The sequence below is a fragment of the Gopherus flavomarginatus genome, chromosome 8, assembly GCF_025201925.1.
Source record: "Gopherus flavomarginatus isolate rGopFla2 chromosome 8, rGopFla2.mat.asm, whole genome shotgun sequence".
Lineage (NCBI taxonomy): Eukaryota > Metazoa > Chordata > Testudines > Testudinidae > Gopherus > Gopherus flavomarginatus.
This window is the reverse complement of record NC_066624.1, coordinates 1,911,574-1,935,930: the sequence shown is the minus strand read 5'-3', so window position 1 is coordinate 1,935,930 and position 24,357 is coordinate 1,911,574. Positions and strand designations below refer to the sequence as shown.

The window sequence follows — 24,357 nt, the reverse complement described above, 5'->3', positions numbered from 1 at the left end:
CACCAGGAATGCCGGAACCTCCCCTGCCCTGCCTCTCCCCCCAAGGTCCCACCCTACCCCACCTCTTCCTCCTGAGGCCCCACTCCCCATTCACTCCTCTTTCCCCCTGCCCCAGGCACTCATGGCTCTTCCCCTCTCTCTCTCCCTACCCCGGTTGGGAGCACCTCGCTTGCAGAGCTGGGGCTGGGAGCTGCAGCCACCCGATGCAGGTGGCCCCAGCTGAGTAGAGGCCACGGGTGATGACTCGGTGCTTCCCCATTTCCAGTAACTGGACTTTGGGTGTCCGGTCAGTAGATCTGACTGGACACCATCAGGTTCCCCTTTTCAACTGGACTGTCCTGTTGAAAACCAGACATCAGGTCACCCTAGACAGAGGGCCAAATTCATCGCAGGTGCAGCTCCATTGAGATCATCAGGCAATTAACCTCCAGAACTGAGTGTGTAAATGTCAAAGAACTAACTGGTCAGACTGGCAGTAACCTCTGGGGGGTTTCAGCTTCCTCTGCAGCATGGAGTACAGGATACTTACCAGGATTATCTGGCTAGATCTGACTTAAACCTGTTCCTGCCATTGCAGAGGCCTCAGGCACCAGTGCACCTCTGTCCCTCCTATTCTCGGCTTGAGGCACATATTAGGTTAGTCTCTTGAGGGCTGTGATACTTGGGTTTAATTTCAGTTGTCGGGTTTAGGGTGCAGGTATTGGCGGCCTTTGCAATACAGGCAGTCAGACTAGAATGCTTTGGTTGTCCCTTCTGGCCTTCAACTCTTTGACTCTCATACCTCAAACGTACCCAAAGGCGGGAAAATGCATCATAATCCAGGCCATAATTTTAATATAAATTTTTGTTCCAAAACAGATTATTAAAGGAAGTTAAAAAGGAAGAAAAACAAGAGAGAGGTGGTTGAAATGAGAGGGTGGTGTATTTTGAGAGTGAAAGGAAGCTGTCTCTGTTGCATTTGTTTAACTGTTTTTAATCAGTTTTGTGAATTACCTTTCTCATACTTACCGTTAGCTGTGAAGTACCTCAGAGTCCCCAGTGATAACCACTTCTTTATACATTTTCTAGAACAGCATTTTAATGCAGTTGTTTCAAGCTTCTTAATTTCATTCAGCTTCATGCTTCTATCCTGTGCTCTGTTTATTTGCAGTTTGAATGCCTGACTTATCAAAAGCCCCCGAAGCAATGCTTTGCCTACAATCCATAGCAAATTATCCTTTTGGATGCCAATTTCATTTTTTAAGAAGCACATAGCATTTTTAAAATTGGTTTGAGGGTTTTGTATCAATAAACATTTCACCTTCCAGCTTTTCTTTTTCTGGTCTCCTAGTATATGTCTGAAAGCGTATCTCTCCTGGGGCACAATCTGAGGCCTTGTCTACACCACAAAGTTGCAGCGCTGGTGAGGGAGTTATAGCGCTGCAACTTAGGAGGTGTACACATCTGCAGGGCATCACCAGCGCTGCAACTCCCTGTTTGCAGCGCTGGCCGTACACCCATTGAAACTCGGGTGTAGAGGATCCAGCGCTGGTGATCCAGCGCTGGTCATCAGGTGTAAACACTCACCAGCGTTTTTCTTGACCTCCGTGGAATAAACAGGTATCCCAGCATACCAGAGGAAGCCTCTCTGGTAATCAAGCAGGTCTCCTTCCCCGCGGTTTGCAGGGGGGTTCGGGGAACGCGAGAGCAAACCGCGGGGAAGCAGGTCTCCTTCCCCGCGGTTTGCTCTCGCGTTCCCCTAACCCCCGTGCAAGCAGATCTCCTTCCCCGCGGTTTGCAGGGGGGTTCGGGGAACGCGACAGCACACCGCAGGGAAGGAGATCTGCTTGCACGGGGGTTCAAAAAACACCGGAGCAAACCGCTGGGAAGGAGACCTGCTTGCAGGGGGGTTCGGGGAACACCGGAGCAAACCGCTGGGAAGGAGACCTGCTTGCAGGGGGGTTCGGGGAACGCGACAGCACACCGCGGGGAAGGAGATCTGTTTGCACGGCGGTTCAAAAAACACCGGAGCAAACCGCTGGGAAGGAGACCTGCTTGCACGGGGGTTCAAAAAACACCGGAGCAAACCGCTGGGAAGGAGACCTGCTTGCACGGGGGTTCGGGGAACGCGAGAACAAACCGCGGGGAAGGAGACCTGCTTGGATGGGGGGGGGTGTTCAGGGAACACTGGAGCAAACCGCGGGGAAGGAGACCTGCTTCCCCGCGGTTTGCTCTCGCGTTCCCCTAACCCCCCTTGAAGCCGCCCAACAGCGCTGCAGTGTGGCCACATCTAACACCACTTGCAGCGCTGGTTGCTGTAAGTGTGACCACTCTGCAGCGCTGGCCCTATACAGCTGTACTAATACAGCTGTAACAACCAGCGCTGCAAAATTGTAGATGTAGACATACCCTGAGTTTGCGATAGGGTGCATAACATTCCTCATTGGCAAAACTGCATATAAAACACAGGATCTTGCCTATTTTAGTGTGCACGTTGTGTTGGATTGGACTAAAAAGAATAATCTTTCACTTTAGGATTCTGAGATTTCCACGTGGCACAAAGATGTCAGACAGTTAAACAGGTGTTTCACTTGTTTCCTGCACCACTAGTGGATTGCAAACTTGATGGGGGGCCAGGAGACCTGACTGCTATTCCTTCATCAGGTGGGCAAGTCACTTCACTTCTCTGTGCCTGCAGTTCCCCTCCCACCCTGTATCTTTTCTGTTTCGACTGGAAAACCTTAGGACAGCGTGTGTCTGTTCGGGGCCTAGCAAAATGGGCTCTCTAGGCTCTGATGTGATCACCTTTCTGTCTGGTCTACCGAGTTCTGGCTTCAAAACACAGCTCAAAGCTCTTCCTATTGCACTTGCTGAAGGCTTCAAGTTCCTGAAAAATGACATTACAGCAGTTTGCCTGTCCCCGCATATACTGATATATGCCCAAGATGGCATTTTCCCAGGAAGGGGGGTACCTGGAAGGAGAAGGACTCTACCTTATTCACCTTTAGTCTCTTCTGCCCTATAAAAACTCTGCAAACCTCCTCCTCCAGCGCTGCTCAAACTGGTTCAGCTTCCCCAGTGTGGGGAGCCCTCCTGCAGATAGGCCATCAGCTGCTGCTTGCATTGTAAGCACTCTGCCATCTAATCCAATTGTGCTATATTTAGTGCTCTTGGTTAGGATAATGTCAAAATTCATGGGGCCGTTACCCAGCGTTCCATAGGGGTTACATAAGGTAATTGCATTGTATCCACACAATGTAATCAATAGTGTCGATGAACCTAAATTATAAAGATTTTTTTCTCTAGCCCTTTGCGTCCTTGCTTCCTGAGTCTCACACTGGGCAGGCAATCGGATGGCTGGTGGCATGATTCCACACCGTGTTAACCTGCTGAGTTTACAGCCAATTTTAATACAGACAAACTCTTCCATGAAGCTCTAATCCTTGCATAGCATAATTGAAATCTTCATAGGCGTTTGGCTAATGTGCAGCGAATGCATTTCCCTTTCATTACTGAGTATTCAAAGGTATTGATTTTAAACAGCATCCTAGGCTCTGATACATGAAATAACTCCAATTTCCATCTGAGGGCATGGAAGTGCATACGGTGTCGGACCCTAGAGTTTCTGACCTCAGCTTTGCTCCCAAACGTCTGCTTGCCACAGCATGCCCCAAAGAGAGGCATAAATGGTTTCGGTTCCATTCAATAACTTATGCATATGCAGAAAGGAAAAAGCATTCTCTGTGAGCTCAGTAATTACAATTTCAGAGGTTGAGCAAGGCATACTAATATATCTGATTCCAGGGAGAACTGTCCTGACTGTGCTCTCCACATACTGAATAAACAGAACTCAAAAGACAAAGCACACTACTGGTGAACATTTGCTGTATGCACTATGCAAGGCACCAAGGGTACAAGTATAGGGCTCCACTACAGCTGTTTGCACATAAAGAAACTATGAAGAGGGCTTCATCAAAGAAATCCCTGGGGTAAAGGGAGTCTCTGGATAGCACAGAGCTGCTGTGGAGAGGACATCTGAGGCATGAAAAGGGGGCTGGCTTTTGTTCCTGTGCCTCAGTGATCCCTGGCTGCCAGAATGTTATAACTGCTGTTACTTATTATTGATGCTTCAGACACCTTAACAGGGATCTGCACCTCATTGTACTACGCAGCACACAAAACAAATAACTCTCAGACTCCTTGGCCCAGGGTGCTGGCGGTCTAGGATGCAACGGGTGAACAGACTAACAGAGGAATGACAAGGTAACAGTTGTGACAGGATGGAGTCCAGTGAGCCAGCTTACTTCTATTATATTCACTGCTTTGTCTTATATTCTGCTTTGTATCCTGTAAGTATATTATGTATACTATAATATGTATTATATTCAAGCCTGTATTCTGTAAGTCATTGGCTTCAGCAGTTAGCATGAGGCTTGAGGCCTATCAACTTTGGCATAGATAAACTTGGGTAACACACAAGTCTGGGGGAACTGGAAGTAGAGCGTAGGGGGGTATTTTGTCCATAATGACATCAGCCAACCACAGAGCATGAACTGACACTGGCTTCTGGAAGGTTTTGGTCAGAACATCCAAAGGCAAGAGTGCCATGACAATGAACTGATGTATATGATAATGGGGTGAAATCATAAATACATTAACCTGTAGAAGAAGGACATCTTAACATTGGTATGGGAAGGAAATACATACAAGGAACCCTCCTATCGAATATGCAATAGACATGGTAACATCAGTGTAACATATTATAAAAGTGTCATCCTAGGGCAGTAGGAGACAGAGATGTAGCCCTTGGGAGGGGCCAGAATGATGGCCACTGGGGAGGATGAAGAAGGTGACGGTGATGAAGAAGATAATGGTTAACAGTTCAGGTTGTTCTGCAAGGGATGGTGTGAGCATGGATGTTCAGATGTACAGTCTGTATTATCTCTCTCTACCTTACTGAGTTAGAGCATGTGGGGCTTTGCTAAACGTATTAATAAATTATTTGGAACTATAGAAGAGTTCCTATAGTGTGAGTGCTGCACATGCGCACATTGGGGTTCCCAACTACGTAATCATTCTAATTATACTGGGCCTGATCTTGGGACAAGAACCTGTCAGTCATCACAGTGGTAACTTGGAATTTTATCCATCAGGCTACACAGGGAGAGGGCAGCCAAGCACAAGTTAGATCAGATATGACTACAGGATGACAGTGTGTTACATGAAGAAATACTTCCTTTTGTTTGTTTTAAAACTGCTGCCTGTTAATTTCACTGGATGATCCTTGGTTTGTGTGTTATGTTAAGGGGTAAATAACACTTCCTTATTCACTTTCTCCAAACCAGTCATGATTTCATAGATCTCTCTCATATCCTAAGAACAGCTTTACAGGGTTAGATCAATGGTCCATCTAGGCTATTTATTAGATAAGTTTAATGTACTCAAGTTGGCAGGGCCTGATGAAATTCCTCCTATGGTACTTAAGGAACTAGCTGAAGCAATCACAGACTCATTAGCAATTATCTTTGAGAACTCAGGAGGGCGGATAAGGTCCCAGAGGATGGGAGAATGGCAAACACGAGACGTATCTTTAAAAAGGGGAACAAAGAGAACCCAGAGAATTATAGACCAGTCAGTCCAACAATGATGCCTGGAAAGATTCTGGAACAAATTATTGAACAATCAATTTGTAAGCACCTAAAGGACAACAGAGTTATAAGGAATAATCAGCATGGATTTGTCAAGAACAAATCATATCAAACCAATCTAATTTCCTTCTTTGACAGGGTTTCTGTTGTAGAGGATGGGTGTGAAGCAATAGATGTGATGTATCTTGACTTTAGTAAGGCTTTTGACACAGTCCTTCATTACATTCTCATAAGAAAAGTAGGGAAATTATTATAAGGTGAGTGCATAACTTGTTGGAAGACTGTACTCAAAGACTAGTTACTCATGGTTCCCACATCAAACAGGGAAGGTTTACCTAGTGTGGTCCCGCCAGGGTGCCTCCTAGGTTCGGTACTATTCAATACTTTCATTAATGACTTTGACCTTGGCTGCCAATAGCTGTGATTTTTGTAAAAAGAACAGGAGTATTTGTGGCACCTTAGAGACTAACAAATTTATTTGAGCATAAGCTTTCGTGGGCTACAGCTCACTTCATCAGATGCATAGAATGGAACATATAGTAAGAAGATATATATACATACAGAGAACATGAAAAGGTGGGAGTTGCCTTACTAACTGTAAGAGGCTAATTAATTAAGATGAGCTATTATTAGCAGGAGAAAAAAAACTTTCAGTGATAATCAAGATGGCCCATTCCAGACAGTTGACAAGGTGTGAGGATACTTAACATGGGGAAATAGATTCAATTTGTGTAATGACCCAGCCACTCCCAGTCTCTATTCAAGCCCAAGTTAATGGTATCTAGTTTGCAAATTAATTCTAGTTCACCAGTTTCTCATTGGAGTCTGCTTTTAAAGCTTTTCTATTGCAAAATTACCACCTTTAAGTCTGTTACTGAGTGACCAGAAAGGTTGAGGTGTTCTCCTACAGGTTTTTGAATGTTATGATTCCTGATGTCAGATTTGTGTCCATTTATTCTTTTGCGTAGAGACTGTCCAGTTTGGCCAATGTACATGGCAGAGGGGCATTGCTGGCACATGATGGCATATATCACATTGGTAGATGTACAGGTGAACAAGCCCAATAATGTGGCTGATGTGATTAGGTCCTATGATGGTGTCACTTGAATAGATATGTGGACAGAGTTGGCAATGGGCTTTGTTGCAAAGATAGGTTCCTGGGTTAGTGTTTTTGTTATGTGGTGTGTGGCTGCTGGTGAGTATGCAGTATAATGCAAACATGTGTCCAACAAGGCGCAGACTGAAACCAGCACAACTAATGTCTCACAGACCACAAAACAAATAATAATAGATAGTCACAACTTGCTACTCAGGCAACTTGCTACTCAGGCAACGTAAACTTTCTAGGCTGACTGGTCCATATACGAAAGTTTTAATGCCTTCATCAAGCCAATATGCCTCAGGCTAGATTTGCTCCCTCCTAGCTTAGGGAGGGGCCATGGGAGCTGCTGGAGGCGGAGCAGGAGCAGTGAATCTGCTGTTCTCCTCCCCAGACCTGGGCAGGGAACCGCTGGAGCTGCCAATGGGGAAAGCCTGCAGGGTTGGCAGAGCTCCGGGGCTGAATGGAAGCAGTTTGAGTTGGGCTCCCCTAGGCTGCACCATGGGACAGCAGCAATGCTCTCACTGCTGGGCTGCGTATCATTGACTCACCGTCTATTTTTTAGGTTTTCTTTGCAAGCAGAAGGGCTAGAAATTTACTGAAAAAAAAGTTTCAGATCCTGCTCAAGTTGCTGGATGGGTCCTGCTCATCCAGGAAGACACTTCCTCACCTTAGGAGAGTCAGTGGGTGAGATTTGGCTCGGCTGCTAAATGTATTTGTGGTACTTTAATATTTTTAATGCAAAATTTATGCACAACCACCTGGCTTTCACACCAAGCTGATTTAGAACCAAGTAACGCATTTGTGCATTTCTAGGATTATATTTGGCAGTACAAAAATACGACCAGAACCCACCATCCATCCAGCTACCGCAAAACTATAACTATAAATATGTCAGGCACATTATAGAAGCAAAGGACAAGGCAAGGGAAAAGAACAGCCACTGATCACCAGCCAATATGGGTAAATGAAATAAAACACAAAATGGATGGTAGCCATCAATCAATTCTAACCCAGCCTTCCCCTACAAGTCACCTTCTCCATCATAACCCGCTATTCCAAGGATGCTAATTAAAACACAGCACACATTGCCCTTCCACGGCGGTAAGGAGCGCCGCACTGGCAGGCAGCACGGTTCCTACCTACCAGCAGGACCACAGCACTGAAATCCACTGAAATGCAGCACTCCACTGAGGCAGTTTAGTTTCTAGGGGGCCACTCCCCAAACGTGCCAGGTGCTGATCAGTGGAATTGCAGAGTGGTCAGCACCTCCCAGACCCCATCACGTGTGTTCTTTGGAAAGCCTCTTGACTAACACTGTAGCTGTTAGTTATTCACCAAGGAACGTAACATATGCTCAGTTTCACATGCAGTTGATGTATGCAACTTAGAAAAATGATGGGGAAATGTGTTAGGGGCTTGTCAACAAGTATAAATTAAGAGAATGCCTTGAACGTGAGGGTGCTATGTCTCAGACTGAGGCAAGGCAAAGGAAGAAACACCAAGAGATTTAGTGATTTACCTTCCAACCGAAATAAGTTATAAACATTTGGCGTCTATTTGAGATAGTTCAGAGCCTGAAGGAGAGCCAGGGAAACAAAAGGAGGCTAAGACATTCCTTAAATCTCTCTTCCTCAATCTTTGTAAACCTTTTATCTACTACAGGAGGAACAACTTGCTACTTACATGTTCATTTCCTTTAAAATCATGATCACGTGCTATTCACAGAGCTCAATGAGAAGAGGGATTTGACTCCCCTTTTATTTCCACATTCCCATATCTGCACTTGGCTGGACATTTTTTCTCTTAGTAGCAAAATGTGATCCATGTTTTTGGTAGAGAAGCTAAAATGAGCTGCTCTTTCCTTCACTGCGTCTGTTATGAGTCAGCATTATCTACTGCCATTGAGAGCGCTTCAGAAAGCACAACACGGCAGGGAAATTTTATGAAAATAATTCTTGTCATTGGTGGACAACATTACATCTGTGCCACGGCAAAGATATGAAATAATTCCAATCAGCCCTTGAGAGAGACATCCCACAGTTAGTATCAACAAGGAATTTTTAGCTGTGATGTTTTGCATTCATAGTTCTCATTTTTTAAACTTTAGCTAGATTGGGATTAGCTAGAGTGGATCACTGCACCTTTCCACTGAAGTCAATGCAACTGCACAGGAGTTTAGGGTCTATTCTAGCTGATTCTGATGCAGGATATGGGTCTATTATTTTAATTTCTAACAATGCAGCTGACTGATTTGTTGCCTTATTGACTTTTGTATCTGGTTGGTTTTTTCACATCCATTTTCATGACCTCCTGGATACCTATAATATTACCATACAGCACTGTGAAATGTGAAACCAACAATCAAGTGGTTCAGAGAGAACCATAACAATGATATGGTTTAGGAACTAAAGTGTCACCAAGAATGAAGAATCACAACTCCTCCTAAAGCCTTGTGACACACCAGGGCACAATCCAGATCAGTGGGGGAGCTGTATCACCCGTACCCTGAAACCTTGGGCGCCTCACAATGCGTTACTGCTGTAGCTCCCACCTGGGCTCCTCACAAACAGCCTCCAGCATACCAGCCACATCCTGAGTATCTGTGTGTAACTGCAGCCTGCCAGCTACACCCTGCCTCTCACCAGCCTGTGTTACATTGCAGGGTGACCCCAACACACCCCAGTCCCGGATCTTCCCCCAGAAATACACATCCTGTATGCGCAGCCCAGGCCTGGACAGTGCGAATATTTTAAATCCATTATTCTTTTAAGGGAATAATATGCCATCTTCTTTTAAATAGCATTACCCAGATACTTCAATTTCAACACACTGGATTAGATAAAACAGTGAAACAAGTTTATTAGCTACAAGGAGATAGATTTCAAGTGAGTACAAGTAATGAGGCATAAAAGTCAGAAATGGTTACAAGAAAAATAAAGATAAAACACTTACTAAAGTAGATAAAACTATATTAGATTCTAGCAAAATTTCTTCCCACATGCTTCCAGCCAGGTTACTGATCAAACTCTTCAGATCAGAACCCCTCGCTCAAAGTGCAACAGCTGTTTCTTTTAGCCATCTTGGGTGCAGAGAATGTGATGGGCAAAGAGTGCGGGGGAAGGAGGGTCTCTTGGGGTGTTTACCCCTTCTGTTTATAATTTCAGTCCACCTCGTGAAAAACAGTTCCAGCTGCGATCTGGGAGACAAAGAGTTTGTGTCGAAATATGTTCCCTGCTGTTTTTTTCCACCTGTTTGAGCTCCCTTTGTTTTCCCTTCCTGCTTGATCACTCTGTTTACTACTTAAATGAAAATTAAGGCAAACATACTTTGTTAAGGCAAACTCCTTTGTTCAAGACAGGTGTGTTTGCCAATATCTGCTTAGGTGGGGCTGTGAGGTTTGGAACACGTCAATAACATCATACAGGCAAATCATATAACTTCACATACAATGTTGCCACACATATTTTACCTGGACAATAATGACTAATAAATTGTGAGTTTTCAAATGATACCTTATCAGGCATGCCTTGTACAAAGATTATTACACTAGTGTGTAAGGTGTGAATACAAGGGTGTATTCCATCAGAGCCTTAATTCAGGGCCCCAGAAAAAGCAGTCTGAAATACTGTTAAGGAAAGTGTAACATCAATCCAGGGGTGGAGGCGGGGAGAAGCTACTTCCAACAGTTCAAATGGGCTGGAAGCTAATCAAAATTCAGTCATAAAGATAACATTTGAAATGGGGTTACCTCTACTTTTCAAACAAAGATGGCTGCTTCAAGTAAAAATGTGCTCTACAATATATTATTGATGGATTTTATTTCATTTCTTGGTTGTACATAATTTACCGTGGGTATTGATTTTGGTCATTAAAATTAATATAATAAACCAGCATCTGTTCCCTTTGGTCTTTAAAGCCTTATTTCACTACATATTAGACACTTTAACAGAAACATTTAGAAAATAGAACAACCCAACATTACCAGGTGCAGCAGAACATGTAAATAATTAGCATCAGTTAACATTTCAGCACATTTTTACATGTAAATTACATTTTTTATTCCTTTAGCAGATTCTTGGATTTGCAGCCCTGAGGTTGCAGACTCTGAGCTCCCGCTGAGACATCCCAGCTTGCACGGAACTGGAGACATCAGGATTTATTCACTGCTGAGCGATACCTTTCAGAGCTAACCAGACTTACCTTTTCAAAACAGGGAGATTATGAGCTCCAGCTTTAAATCAAAGATGTCACTGATGTCAAAAGTTTAGCATATGCTGGAATATCTGAGCAGGGGCCCTGCCGCTGAAGGACAGAAGTTTTGGGGGCTTGCAGAAGAAAACAGAAACAGTATTTTGATGTCCAAATTTGCTGCAGTTGAAATGCCAGGCAATATGTATTGCATGCAAACTACAAAAGTAAATGATACAAAAGAAGCAATGCACTGAGAAACATTTTCTTGTCTCCGTAACAAAATCTGATTAACCTGGATTTTGTCAGCCTGGGAGCTGAGTTAGTTTACAGAATTATTTTACTTCTTCTCGGATGACACCAATCAGTAGCAGGCCAGTCTGAGTGCTTCCATGGAATAGCAGGAAGGCAGAAACTCCTCACCTGCTCTACTTGGACCTTTCTCAGTACTAAGGTTTCGGGTGTGCTTAGTGAGTTGCGATCAATCGCCATGACATGGACCCATGGCCTTCACTGCTGCTGGAAACCAAAAAAAAGCCCCTGGGCCCATCACTGCCCAAATGATGAAAACTTCCATCACCGAGGACATGATTCCAGACTTGCCATGCCTTTGCTCAAAAACCTCTCCCGGGGTGTTAGTAACCTCATCTGTTCCCAGCTGTCTCTAGCCTCCCTTTGGGTCAGGATAGGCATTTGAAAAGACGGTGATGTGCCAACTTTAACAACAGTGGTGCTTCAATGGATTTCTTAGCTACCTTCCAGTCTGGGCAGACAACAGAAACTGAATCAATACTGATGGATGATAATCTCCCTTTAGGAAAGGAAAAGGGTGAAGTGCTCATGCTGGTTCCACTGGCTCTGTCATCATCTCTTGATCCCAAGGCACTGTTGACTCACATATAATATTTTGCAGGTGTGGCCTGAGCCACTGAGTCTTCACTGGGTTCACTCCTTTTCAGAAAGGTAGTGCAAGGCAACTGCTCATCCACCTGAAGGTCCTCAAAGAGGAGCCCTTATAGGTTCTTTCTTGTCACCTGCCCTGTAGGAAGGTTAGGCAGAGCACTCTGGGAACATGCTTATGAGACATGGCATCTTTCACCCTCTGCCTTTGTCCAGGTAAGATCTTACCACTTCTGGAAAACTCTTCTGGCTGCTGGCTGAAAACGCTAGTGCTACATATAGAGGAAGGCAAAACCCACCTGTGAGCCCACTGGAGAGCTCACTAGTAGAACAGAAAGTAACAGATGGAGAAATATTTTTCCACCTAGTCAAAACCTTAAAAGAAAAAAACAAAAAGAAAGAAAACTGGTTCTTCTTTGGGGCCATACTAGCTAATATCACTAAGCTGTGCACTTTGAACAGCAGAATTTTAATAAGTGAACCTCAGCCTCAGAAACAGAGCCACGAGCCTCTGAGAACGGAGGCTAGATCAAGTACAGAGTCGGTGGAAGGCAGAGTGGCTTAGTGTCAGATGTACTGCCCATTAGTCTAATCAGGAAGGTCACATATAGTATCACCAGAGAAACAACATCATGGCCATTCCCTTGGTTCACCCATCTGGACCATAACAGAATGAACAAAGTAAGCAGAGCTGGAAGACAACAGCAATAAAACATTTCTAAGGCTGTAGAAGAGAAACAGAAAGAGCTTAGATCAAATACATGTATTTTCTCAAAAAAGGGAAGTTACAGACCCACTAAGTTAATAATCAGCAGCAGCAACATTTGCACTGTTCAGAAAGCAGACTGTTCTCTCTCACGCCCCATAGAACAGCCATTGTTCAATTTCCCTTCACCTAAGCAAGCAACAAAACTGGCTGGTGCCAGTGCAGCAGTGCAAATTTTAAAAAAAAATGAATGTCTTTCTATGGTTCTCCCTGCATGCCTGAGTCCCAGGGTGACTCTTGTTTTCCAGCCTGCTTTTTTTCCACTCTTTCACACACAGATTTCTATCTTCTTCATTTGGGTGTCTATAGGGATCAACATCATGATTCAAGGTTCCATGTCTCAATCCCTGAGTAAACTCCCAGTTATACTCCTAGAAAACTTTTGGAAATTTAAAGAGAAAAAAAAGAGAGAGAGAGAGAGAGAGAGAGAGAGAAAGTAAGTTTTGACTAACTGGCAATGTCGGGAAAATTCTGGTTTTCATTGCTCATTGAATTCACAGTCAGTACAGAGTTCTCCACATGGGCCTTTTGCTGGCACACAACATTCCAGGTGTGACTCAGGACCAGAAGCACAGAGCTGGCCACCTGCATGAGAAACAGGGTCGTGGCCCATGACTGGGGCTTGTCAGTGCTATGATAACACAAACACATAATCATAATTGTTTACTTCACAGTCCTGTGGCAGGACTTGGGAGAGGCAGAACATTGCTTTACATTACCAAACAGGCCATTTGCCTGGACTCAAGGTGGAAGGAAATATCTCAGTGAACTCCTCTCATGGTTCCAACAAAGACTAAAATGTAGCGGATGCGGATTTGGGAGCCGAGCTCTGTGATGGGGGACTGCAGATTGAACCCCTACTGTGGGTGCATCCTCCTCCTATTGTCTTTTCTTCTCTGCTACAGTTGTGAATGGAGGAAATAAACATACTTTGTGAAATCATGCCCCCACTGAAGTCAATGAGTCTTTCCACCGTTGACTTCGGTGAGGCCCAAATTCCACATACAATGCATAATGCATCTGGCCTCCAGCACAATATACAGATGGAAGGATTTCAAAATAATGCATGGACTGAGCATTCAGACACATCCTACCAAGCCATTGTTTGAGGGACAGTCTATTCCAGAATTGTAAGTAGTAATCTGATCTCTTCCCTTCCCCGTGGGCTGCACTGTTTCTTTCTGTGTATCCAGCATATTCCATATGTCTGCAGTAGGTTAAAACATATCCCCATGACTAGAGCACAGCACAGAAGAAATCTGCCTCTGAAGCTTTGCTGTAGGAGGAGAGATAAGCCTACAGTATCTTTTATAAGAGGATCCCAAAGCCCTTCACTATAGGACACATTCACCAGCTTCATCAAGGGCTATTACCTAAAAAGCATGTACTGTAGGAGGCAAGGACATTGGGAAATGAATGTTTATTATTGGCGCAAGTTGTCAGTGTTACGTTCTGCAACTGCAATTGACACCCCAATAATGCAGATGAATACGGAACAAGTATAGCATTCGGGAAGATGCTCATGGCGTGTCTGACTTCCAAACAACCTAAGAAAGATTACAGCTTGTGTTATTAAAATTAAAAATTAGTTCCATGTTATAAAATGAGGCAATAAATATAAAGAGTCCAATACAATTTACCGGAGTGAATGGGAATAACAGTGAGATCTCTCTGCCCTGGAAATTGAAAGCTTCCATTGAACACTCTGCCTTCTGGAGAAGCACCCTTACAGGGACAAGGGGTTACTTTTAAACAATTCCCTTTTGTAGGAACAGTTAGGAGCAACAAAGTGCAAAATTGCATAGGGAAAATACAGACTTTTTCATAACCACTAGTTAGGGTTGTACTGCAACTGTAAAGTAGGAATGTGCACAAAAGTTAGTGTCCATGTAAAGACAGCTGCAGCCACTACTGCAGCTGGAGTGACGATAGGAGGACATACAACTGTACTGTATATATTGTGACCGCTAGTTCTCTGCTAGCAACTCGACAGGAGAGCAAGAGAGATGTCATGGCAGGAGTCTTCCCCTTTCCATAGGTAAAGCAGTCTACGTTGGATGCAGAAGGAATAGGGAAGTCAGTGAAGATATTTTGTGGTATGAGGAAAGATGCCACATGGAGAGAGCAGCAGGACTGAATTCTCACTCTTAAAATACAATTTTCAGTGGCCTTAGTCAGGGTCAAAAGGAGCCAATCAGTCTTCTGGCTTTTTTTTAAATTTTATTTTTTTTAAGTTGTGACAATGAGCAAAAAATGTGACATTTGGTTCTAACTCACAAGGGTTTGGTCTCTGCTTTGATCTTTACAGAGGTCAAACCACAGTAAGAGTTTGGTCATTGTGACAGGCTTGGATTGGAGGGTGTTTCCCAGAACTGAAGCCCTGTTCCATCTAGTCACAGGACCAGCTGGGGTCTCCGTGTCTGCAGAGCCTGTAGTAAACTTGCTTTTGGCAATAATGTTGCGGCTCTGTTCTAAGTCACAAAGAGGTTTCCTTTACTTCTTCCCCTCTTCCCCCAATTTTTTTATTTGTTTGCTTGTTTCCCTTCCTTAACCCCATGGTAACATTTCTCTGGATAATCACAGTGGCACAGACTACATGGGACCCAAACAATTCACATTAGCATATACCTGCACCAAAGTGTTAAGGTACATATCCTTATTATCCTGAACATACTCGCACTTGCCCTCCTTCACAAATCTGGACTATTGAAGACAATGGACACATTATTAAACACACAAAACTTTGCAGACAAATAAATTGAACTATCATCCAGAAGAGACTCTTTATTATTTTAATTTAAAAAATAGAACAAAGCAATGTTTTTTTCCCTTCATGGAGCTACAGTAAATCATCTAAGCATAAGGAAATACATGCAAAATGATGGCAACACAATCCGTATTCCTAACCAGTGCATATAATTGATCTGCCACTGGTTTACCCCTTTGAAACTGCCTTATAAAACGGTGGAAATAGATCCTGCTCTTTGATTTCTCTCTTCCTAACTGATGTTTAATTTAATTTTTTTTAAAAGAAAGGTTCTCAATCAGGTATGAGGAAATAAAACATTTATATTTTTTTTCCACATATAGTTGATGTCAGACAACCATCTTTATTCAACACATTGAATTGCTAGTGCCAACCAAGCTGAATAGCAGTGTGTGTGTTAATTCATTTGATATATGTTAGTGATGTGTACAGAAATGTGAATGATACCAAAACCGTAGGCCTATGAGCAGTTCTGGGAAAGTCAGCAGATTTCAACTGGCAGTTATTTGGCAAATCTGATTTTCCTTTTTGGTTCCATGGGTTCTCAGTTATTTCCTGCATTTTGCTTCCAAGCAGAACCTTCTACATCTTGTGAGACTGACATGCTGGTAACATATTCCCATCATCATGCCACAAAGGGTCCAACTTGTTTATACAAAGAGAAAATTCAAGTCACATACCATATCAGAGTGTCACAGTCATGTCACATAGAGCTAACTCACATTAGTTTACCACTCGTATAGTATCACAGGTATCTATGGTAACATTAAACTGTACTTCACGCCCCTAGTAACACATGTCAGTTATTCATATTTGTTCAGTCCCAGATTGCGGGTCATGCAGCATGATAATTGTAGACATTACAGGAGGCAGCTACCTACTGGGTCATCCAGCCTATTTCCTTCTCAAGGCAGGTGTGTTCCCAGGAATATTTACTAGTGTTTTCTCTAGCCCAGTTTTAGTTACGCTGACCAATGGGGCTTCAGGCCCTTTTCCTAGAAGACTACTCCAAAACCTGAGCCTAATGCATCTCCCTGTCAGGGAGCTTTTCTCCCGATGCTAAGCTTGTATTTTCTCTAAATTCCTTCACCTCATGCATCACTCTAAATAACTTCCCCCCTCGTTGCTCCTTCATTGTCACTTTCCCCACTCATACATATGCAGTGGATTTAATCTGGTCTCATAAATCATCTTCTCCAGACCTCTGGTCATTTTTGTTTCTTTTCTCTCAACTCCCTTCATCTTCCCACTGCCTTCCTAATGCTGTGCCCAGTGCTGGAGACACCAGATAACGGGACAGTTCTAACTCTCTTCCAGGATATATGGAGATATACCTATCTCACATAACTGGAAGGGACCCCAAAAGGTCATCAAGTCCAGCCCCCTGCCCTCACTAGCAGGACCAAGTACTGATTTTGCCCCAGATCCTTAAGTGGGCCCCTCAAAGATTGAACTCACAACCCTGGGTTTAGCAGGCCAATGCTCAAACCACTGAGCTATCCCTCCCCCTTCTTGGAGGCCTCTTGGAGCCACAGACTAAAAATTACAGTTGCCGTTTCTTCTGCATTATCATGTTGCAAACTCATGTCTAATGGTTAGTTCTTTATCAACCCTAGGCCTCCTACATCTTTACTAATTTTCCTCTTCCTCAGTACTATTCTATGTCTGTTTTGAATTTCCATCCCCAGGTCCAGTATCATCTTCTTTCACAAAGTGAAACTCGTAGTTTTCTGGCTTTGTTTCTACGTTCTTCAGATACCTTTTAATTATTCCTTCGGTGTTTGGAACACCAACCAATTTACCTATTTTGCTAAGGCTGTTTACTCTCTTTTGTAGATCAATAAGGAACTTATTTGGATCAGACATAACACACACCACAAGTTATCCACACCCACCTCTCATTAGTCAATTAATATTTATTATTTCCTCTTTTCCATTTGTTTGATGATTTTCAACATGCTTTATTTTCACAGACTGCCAGGCCAGAACAGACCATTATGGTTGGTATTAACGATTAGGGCCTTTTTGGACTCCCTCTTGGAAACCTAAGGGTCTCACCACCTTTCCAGCCAATTCAGTTGCATGATTGTCACATACAATTGCCATGGCCCCAAAAACAAGGGATCAGGGTTAAGCATAGGAAGTTCTCCAACCCCAAATCAAACCCAATATCAAGCCCAAAGTCAAAAGAGCCTGAGTCAGCATGACTTCAAACTCTGCTGGATACATTTCTATAATAGAAGCAGAAAGTATCTGTATTTTACGTGGAACCTGGTGAAGTTCTTGACTTTACTGGCCCCACTGGGGAGAGGACAGAGGTCCTGCTGCCCCGTGAAAAGACCTAGAGGCTCTCTTACTAACTGAGCCAGAACACCGCTAGAACTCACAAGTGTGTGTGCGCGCTCCAGTGGGAACTGACACACCCTTCAAAGAGGTGCAGTATGCACCTCCTCTTGTGATGACTCTGTTCTCTTGGCTGGTTCAAAACGGGGGAAGCGTGTCTGTTCCTTTACCGCAGCTGGGCATACACACCTGCAGGGCATTGTGTGACAGGAGTGTAATCACCAAGGTTTTCTCAGCCCTTTATGCTCTTTGCACAATCACTTAGGACTAGCCACAATTTCACCAGACTGCTCGTGTCCACATCTCTAGGCAGGAAAAAACTGGTTTGTATCAAGCAAGAACCAAATTCACCCAAAAGGAACCATTGCCGTGGTTCAAAAAGTTTGGTGAACCTATTTTTTCAGCCACAACCAGGAGGACAAGTACCAAAGCACAAGAAAAATTACTCTCTCTGTTCTTCTGACTGAACCAGAATTAAGGAGACCTAGAAAGAACACTAAAAACGCTGCCCTTGTGAGACGTTCGGCCTGTTTTCTAGATCAATAAAGTTCACAGATTATCTGAACTCAACCCTTTGAAGTTCATCCTTAGCAGAAACATAATAAAAAAAAGTTTTCCTAGTAAAAAGGATGACTTTTGCTCTGAGTAGCAACCCATGCAATCAAAGATATAGCTTGTCCCAAAGCAGCACTCCTGTATAGACCAGTCAAAGCAGGTTGCTAAATTCTATCACTTCCTTCCATACAACTCTCGGTCTCCAACATACATTGTTCAGGAACATTATGCAGTTTTAAAGTAGGAGCAGATTCAAGACACACTCCAGTAACAATACAGTCACATTCATTTCTCATTACAGGTTTGATCTGGCAGGGGTGTGCTGGGTACTCTGGTTCAGTCCAGAAAAGCACTTAACTACATGTTTAAATTTCAGCATCTAAGTAATCCCCATGAAGAAAGTGGCAATTGCTACTTGCACTCTGCTACAGATAATTTCCCAGACAAAATGTGCAGTCTCAGAGTTCCAAAGTACACTTCTAGTAATGTTACTGTATGCTTCCATAATTATGACAAATATTTTTTCATAGAAAATTGCAGAGAACAAAATAAACCACTGGGAAACTGAACATCAGTATGCATAGGAAGGTTACGTTTACTGGATAACTATTGGGAAATGACACAATCCCGTCTGCATCAATGGGGCATAACAGCTAAGCCCATCTGCACTGCTTTGACAACTTAATTCAGAATGTTCTTCTATAGCGGGTAAATTTCCAGTCACATTGGCTTTCCCAGTGCATTACTGAAGTGCAAGTGTTCCAATGAATTTAATCAGGATATTCTGCAGTGATAAGTCACAAGTTGGAGAGTTCAGTTTCTTAAATATATAAGAGCAAAAATTTCTCTATAGTTCAGTAAATATTGCTGAAGTTTAAAGTTGCTCAGAACTTAGCTAGAAATCACTAACGGTTGACAATTAGCAAATTAGAACTTACTGTATTGGAAAGTATGTGCAGCATCCTGACTTTTGGAGTGTTTAGCATGCAGTACTTATTAGTCACTATGAACTTCAGAAATTATGCCTCAAGGAAAATATGAATTTTCAAAAGAGCTTGGAAATAGTCCAAGATTCACTACATCTAGTATTCACAAAGAAGATATAAATTAAAACTGCGGCTGGGAAAACCTGCCAAAGAAGCTCATGTAACAGAATACAAGTTTGCAAAGCTTAGGAAGGAAAAATTAAAGTTAATAAAGGATTTTAAAGGGGTAAAATTATAAACATGGACAGCAAGAAATAAAAAAAATATTGTTATAAAGTAATTTAAGGTAAGTCTAAGGGGCTCAATCTCAGGGATATACACCATGTCCTATTTGGCTGAGGTAGGCACAGGACTGCCACTTAACTGAGTTTATGCAATGGGTCAAAACTATGCATCAGAATGTCATGTCGCAAAGTTACAATGTTAGTTAGAATACTGCACAGTCATGTAATGAGGTTGTATCAAACACCATCAAGGTGTGATACGAGGCCATTTCTAAGACCCAAATGTTATTTCAGAACCTCAGGTTCATGCAAGCTAAATCTGGAGAACATGAAGTTTACTCATCAAAACTGAAATGAACCCTTTAAAAAAACTCTATTGGTGGCAACTCCAGAACAGGTAGAAACACAATAAAGCAAAATCTAACAACTACCATTGTCAGTACACAAAGTATCAGCAGTCACAGAGTCTGCTTGTTCTTGGACACTTACAACGTCCTACTAAAATATCAGACATTCCCAGAGGTACCATAAAGTGCATCAGAGGTTCCAGTTGTTCCTTGTCCTATAGACAGGAAAATACTGGGGTGCTCAGATACCACTGGGCACAAACACCACACAATTCTGATGTTTTAACATACAGTAATTCACTGTACTTCTGGATATTACTGGCAGGCATACGGCAAAATGATTGCTCCTTTCTTGGTTGTATTTATGGTAAACCAATACATTCCCATCAATCTCTAGCTAAGTCAGAAATTATTTAACAAATGGGAGAAAAATAACAAAATATTATTTATTGAGCATCTGCCTGCCAGTATAGACAGCCCTTATTCCATCACCCACAGTATACATTACCCAGACAATACATTACAGACACAAAGTAATGCTTGAAGAAACACAGCTCAGAAACCTTACTGCCACGGTACAACTTCAGCCAGGAATGTCAAAGCTGTCAAGTATCGATATAGTATCAAGTAATAATTACCCAGAAAGCAGAGCCTCTGTCTAGTCAATTCACTGGTTGTTCAAGCTTTAGCCCCTACAGCACACTGCAGAAAGGAAAATCCCAGAGGAAAAACAGAAATCTGACAAGGAGAGGTGATAGGAGAAAAGTAACAAAAACATGTATGTTACTGTGCTGTGGATTTTCTATTCAGTTTCTCTTCCAAAGCAAACCAAGTAACCCATATCTCTCTAAAGCCAGCAAGCGTCTGCTTTTTGAAGATATCAACACAGCACAGCAGTGCCCCAGCATTTGGCACAGTAAAAAAGTGAACAAAAACTTGAGAACATGGCCATGTTCCTGCATTTTCAAGTTTGCTCAACAACCTTCTCACCCCTACAGTCATGCTTCTGTTTGGTTGACAACTAAGAGTAGGCCAATTAATAACAGGCAGAGACAGTATTGCATCAGCAGGCAAAGGGAACTAGCCGCACCTTAGAAACTTAGGGTACGTCTACACTACAGGATTATTCCGATTTTATATAAACCGGTTTTGTAAAACAGATTGTATAAAGTTGAGTGCACGTGGCCACACTAAGCACATTAATTCGGCGGAGTGCGTCCATGGCCCGAGGCTAGCATCGATTTCCGGAGCGTTGCACTGTGGGTAGCTATTCCATAGCTATCTCATAGTTCTCGCAGTCTCCCCTGCCCCTTGGAGTTCTGGGTTGAGGTCCCAGTGCCTGATGGGGCAAAAATCATTGTCGCGGGTGGTTCTGGGTAAATGTCGTCACTCATTCCTTCCTCCGGGAAAGCAACTGCACACAATCATTTCGCAACCTTTTTCCCTGGATTGCCCTGGCAGACGCCATAGCACGGCAACCATGGAGCCTGTTTTGCCTTTTGTCACTGTCACCGTATGTCTACTGGATGCCGCTGACAGAGGCGGTACTGCAGCGCTACACAGCAGCATTCATTTGCTTTTGCATGACAGCAGAGACGGTTACCAGTCGTTCTGTACCGTCTGCTGCTATTGTAAATTGGCAATGAGATGACGGCTATCTGTCGTTCTGTACCGTCTGCTGCTATCATGGGTGCCCCTGGCTGAGATCGGCTGGGGGCGCAAAGGCAAAAATGGGAATGACTCCCCGAGTCAATCCCTCCTTTATGGTATCTAAAAATAGAGTCAGTCCTGCCTAGAATATGGGGCAAGTGTACTAGAGAACCAGTGTATCAGAGAGCACAGCCGCTCTGTGTCGGATCCCGCAGAAATGATGAGCTGCATGCCATTCTAGGGGGTGCCCCTGCAACAACCCCACCCATTGCTTCCCTCCTCCCCAAACCTTCCTGGGCTACCATGGCAGTGTCCCCCCCATTTGTGTCATGAAGTTATAAAGAATGCAGGAATAAGAAACACTGACTTGTTAGTGAGATAAAATGAGGGGGAGGCAGCCTCCAGCTGCTATGATAGTCTAGGCAGGACATTAAACGGTATGTGGGAGAGGAGCCCAGCATCCCACTGCTATGATAGCCCAGGCAGTACAGAATCTTTTCTTTACACATGAAAGGGAGAGGGCTGATTGACGCTGAACCCTAGTTACTATGATGAAGACAGTTACTAGCTGTTCTGTACCATCTATTGGGAATGACCAGGAATCATTCCTATTTTTAGCCAGGCACACCCCCCCACCCCCCGGCCGGCCTCACCTGAGGCCAGCCAGGGGTATTCAGCAGTTATCAAGCATATTGTACCATCTGCCACCGGGGAGGGAAGAGGAACGGATACTGCTCTTTATTGCCGCAGCATCGCGTCTACCAGCAGCATTCAGTACACATAGGGTGACATTAAAAAAAGTCAAGAAACGTTTTTTTTCCCTTTTCTTTCACGTGGCGGGGAGGGGGTAAATTGATGAGATATACCCTGAACCAAGCCAGACAATGTGTTTGAACCTACAGGCATTGGGAGCTCAGCCAAGAATGCAAATACTTTTCGGAGACTGCTGTGGACTGTGGGATAGCTGGAGTCCTCAGTACCCACTCCCTCCCTCCATGAGCATCCATTTGATTCTTTGGCTTTCCATTACACTTGTCATGCAGCACTGTGTAGCCTGGAGATTTTTTTCAAACGCTTGGCATTTCGTCTTCTGTAACGGAGCTCTGATAGAACAGATTTGTTTCCCCATACAGAGATCAGATCCAGTATCTCCCATACAGTCCATGCTGGAGCTCTTTTTGGATTTGGGACTGCATTACCACCCGTGCTGATCAGAGCTCCACGCTGGGTAAACAGGAAATGACATTCAAAAGTTTGTGGGGCATTTCCTGTTTACTGGCCACTGCATCCGAGTTCAGATTGCTGTCCAGAGCGGTCACAGTGGTGCACTGTGGGATACCACCCGGAGACCAATACCGTCGATTTGCGGCCACACTAACCCTAATCCGATATGGTAATACCGATTTTAGCGCTACTCCTCTCGTTGGGGAGGAGTACAGAAACCGATTTAAAGAGCCCTTTATATCGATATAAAGAGCCTCGTAGTGTGGACGGGTACAGCGTTAAATCGGTTTAATGCTGCTAAAATCAGTTTAAACGCGTAGTGTAGACCAGGCCTATGAAGATCATAAAAGAAAAAAGGACCACAAAAACAAGTTGTCTTTGGGGTTTGGAATAGGTAATACTCGTTCAGTGAAGACAGCAAAAGCACATTATTTTATATATGGGTTATCAAATGTACCATGTCGGACCACAGATCTGTCACACGAGCAAGAACCCTAACACCACATGGAATTTGAATTTCCTACTTATATAAAAGTGCAGCAGCCATACAGTAAAGCCAAAGGCAAAAACCAAGGGAATCCATGGACCAGAAGAACTCATGCTCTCGAGTTTATATTGGATTAGTAGAATAGATCTAAATTAACCATTGCCAGCTTGCTAATAAAAGGGTTTCTTAGAGTGACTCTGGTCCAAACACTGAGGCCCACAGTTTTAACTCAATTCTTCTACAGGAAAACTCCCACTGATGTCAGGGTTTTTCTACATGTCTAAGGACTACTTATTACTAAGTATGGAACTTAGACAATAGCCTCAAAAATACGATTAAAATAGAAAGAACTAAGGATGGGCAAAAGTGCTCAAGTTGGAGGTTTGAGGAGCTTCACGGATCTCTTCAAGCACCTCTGAAACAGACCAATGAAGGGGTGCCTGTGAAACTCCTGAACTTTTCAAAAAGAGAAAAAACTGCCTGGAAAACTTGGCCTGGACCACGTGAGAAGGTCCACACCAAGCTCTCTCCACTCTCCCTCATCCAAAGCCCCTCACCACAGACACAGATCAGGCATGCCTGGCCTGCTAGATTGACCTGGGGTCGTCCAGGACTTTTAAAGAATTGGATCTGAGAAATCTCAACCCTCAACTGCAATGGGCAGGGTTTCCGAGAGAGCATCACCTCTCCCCACTGCACCTCTTCAGGGAAATCTTGTTACATATTTCACATTCTTCTGGAGTTTGCAGCTGGCAAACCAGGCCAGCTGCAGGGTTTGCCACAGATGTCACAGCTTTAGGAACACCTTGGTCCCTGGAAAGCCATCCTCCCCTTGTCTCTTTTCCCTCATCACATCCACAGTTGCACTCCCTAGTCCAGGAAGTGAACTGGGCACTTAGGTGGTACTTCCAGCTAACATGACTATCTCATTTTTATTGCTGATTCATCATCCACTCTGACTTATTTCCACCCAGTTTATTGGGCATTTTGTTTTGTATTTACGGAAAACTCTATGGTGTGACTGTCAGACATAAATTGCAACAGGCATTTATAGCTTTCCACAGGGCGGGTGGAAGGCTGTTTCGCGCCCTAGGCGAAACTTCCACCTTGCGCACCACCCCCTGAGCCCTGCGGCAGCTCTCTGCCCCCCTCCCCTCCGCCCTGAGGTGCTCCCCGCCCCCCCGCGGAAGC

General features: G+C 43.7%; 1 protein-coding gene and 1 long non-coding RNA gene across 5 annotated transcripts in view; both read right to left on the bottom strand.

Moving 5' to 3' along the window:
• HTR2C (5-hydroxytryptamine receptor 2C) overlaps positions 1-24,357 on the bottom strand; it is a 433,471-nt gene that overhangs the window by 217,538 nt on the left and 191,576 nt on the right. The window contains exon 1 of one of the 4 annotated variants that reach the window (XM_050964949.1): positions 20,444-20,636. The exons of 2 other annotated variants lie outside the window; for them this stretch is intronic. The gene's annotated coding sequence lies outside the window, so the exon portion shown is untranslated. Of the gene's footprint in view, positions 1-20,443; positions 20,637-24,357 lie in introns of those variants that run through there. One more of the 4 variants, XM_050964948.1, reaches the window with a different exon arrangement.
• Positions 1,929-2,393, bottom strand: LOC127056753 (uncharacterized). The gene is made up of 3 exons (XR_007775894.1): positions 2,193-2,393; positions 2,031-2,134; positions 1,929-1,978 (listed from the first exon to the last, which is right to left on the bottom strand). It is a non-coding gene; the product is annotated as an uncharacterized LOC127056753 (long non-coding RNA).